The sequence below is a fragment of the Petaurus breviceps genome, unplaced genomic scaffold (assembly GCF_028583685.1).
Source record: "Petaurus breviceps papuanus isolate PSGF00001 unplaced genomic scaffold, PetGlider_PUasm1.0 126, whole genome shotgun sequence".
Classification (NCBI taxonomy): Eukaryota; Metazoa; Chordata; class Mammalia; order Diprotodontia; family Petauridae; genus Petaurus; species Petaurus breviceps.
This window is the reverse complement of record NW_027185655.1, coordinates 49307674-49310045: the sequence shown is the minus strand read 5'-3', so window position 1 is coordinate 49310045 and position 2372 is coordinate 49307674. Positions and strand designations below refer to the sequence as shown.

Below are 2372 nucleotides of genomic sequence, written 5' to 3'. Positions count from 1 at the left end.
CAGATGATGAACTGATGGAAACAGGGTTAAGTGACTTACCCAGGATCACACAACTATCTGAAGGCCTTATTTGAATTCAGAGAGAAGTGTGTCACCAATTTAATTAAGCTAAAATTCACTTTCTTGGTATATAACCTGGCACTTTATCCTTATCTTTCACTATTTTCTACATATGCTTCCAATTTAGTTCAGATGCATTCATCAGATGAGAATAAATCTAAATTCTTCAGTAGGTATGATTAAGGCCTGAATATCTTCTGATGTGCACTTGGAAGCCTATTTGGTTTGGTTAAGTGGTTTAGTGCTACTTTGGACCAGCATGAAGCCCATCTGAACAAGGGGATTCAATTAGTGGTGAGGGTGGAGAGAGCATCATAGTTAAATTTCTGATAAAGAACTGTTACTTGGCATAGTTGGGTGGGGGACACCTTGACCACAGCTTCCTCTCACTACTGTAGTCAGAGGATGACCTTGTAAGCTTTCAAGGATCCTTTGATATTCCCTTTACCTTCTCCCCCCAAAAATATTGTTCCATTATTAACATTTATAGTTCACTCTAGTTTTTGAAGCATATCTTCTAACAATATACAGCAACCAGCCCCCTCTTTCAAAGAGTTGGCTGATAATATTGACTATATCCAGAGGTAAGAGCAGACTGGATATAGATTTAAGGTTCTACAAAGAACCCTGAAGAAAGCTACACTATAGGTAAGGGAACATCCTGGTGATTCCAGAAAAAGGACTGACAGAACCTTGGAGTTATACATTTGCCACCTCTGTTTGCTGACCTGAGCTCAATTTCCCTGGCCTCTGTGTGTACTGCTGGGAAAGAGTGTCACAGACTTTTGGGAAGATCTTATTTATGTTTTTGTTTATCTGCTTGTTTATTAAAAACCTATGATGTGCCAGGTACTATATTGATGCTTTACAAATATGATTATGGTGATGATTAATAATGATAGAATAATAATAATGTCATCATATGGTATACTAATAATGACATAATAATAATTAGTAGTAGGAATTGTATGGTAAAATAGGTCATAAGGCCATAAATTCAACAAGCCATTAGAAAAAGTTTATCAAAGAGATACAAAGCAAAGTAAATAAAATTTTTCACAGAACATCAGGTGACATCCAGTAAATTCTGTGACTTAGAATTATGAACTGATGATCTCTAAGATACATTCCAGCTATGCAATCAGGATTGTGTGACCATTGAAACTATAAAAACAAAAATAAAGATATAGCTATGTTTTACTCCATATTTTCCCATCTATTATTTACTGATATCAGCATAGGAAAAAGATGCAGTCATGACAGTTTTTGGTGGTCCCATAAAACAGCAGAGTTTAGACATAGGTCTACTATAACTAGTTTTATTTATCTAACAATTCTATTTGAAGAGATTTAAAAAGGTAGAGACAATAAGTTATGCTTTCTAAGTAAACTTAGGATAGCTTAGACTGGACTCAAAGTGTGTATCTAAATATGTGAGGTATGTGCATACATGTATGCTTAGAAACATACACTGTGTACACATGTACACACATGTGCATCACATGCATATTGTGCTTTGTGTGCATACATACACACACTAAATATATGCAAATTCGAAGGTAACAAAATAGCCAGAGGAAGAGAGAGCGTGAGCATGGACCTGTAGATGGACAAGCTTCTGGAAAGTACCCTTCATGATTTCAATAAAGCCAAAACTTCCCCAGCATCTTTTCCTATCACCCAAATTATTGCCTGTAGACACAGCTAAATATGCATTCTTTGCTTCCCAATAGTTCCTTTAAGAACAGTTTGACAGGTAACTAGCATACCAAGCCACTGTAGAGTTTGAAAAAGCCATGAAGTAGCTGGGTGAGGAGGAACCCCACCTGATGGAGCAGTGCTAAAAGCTCTCAGAGGCTGTGGGGAGAGTGAGCATTGATATAACCTCCCAACAAGAGTTCACTTCCTGCCTGAAGAAGATACTCAGTGGACTAGCAAAAAAAAAAACAAAACACTGAGGGGCGGCTAGGTGGCGCAGTGAATAGAGCACTGGCCCTGGAGTCAGGAAGACCTGAGTTCAAATCCGACGTCAAACATTTAACACACACACACACACACACACATACACACACACACACACACAAAACTCTAGCTTTGTGACCTTGGGCAAGTCACTTAACCCCAATTGCCCTCCAAAAATCGCAAAAAAAAAAAAAGAAAAAAAATCACTGACCTTCAGAACTTGGGTATATCTGAAGAAGAAGTGATCAAGGCCATGAAGGGGCTGAGCAGAGAAGAAGGGGAAGGAGAAGTAAATACACTCCCCATTATGCAAAGCTTCATGCAGAACCTACTGTCTAAGGATGTACAAT

General features: G+C 38.0%; 1 pseudogene; it reads left to right on the top strand.

Annotated features, from left to right (window-relative positions):
• Positions 1 to 1666: 1666 nt before the first annotated feature.
• LOC138170836 (peroxisomal biogenesis factor 19 pseudogene) overlaps positions 1667 to 2372 on the top strand; it is a 1183-nt pseudogene continuing 477 nt past the window's right edge.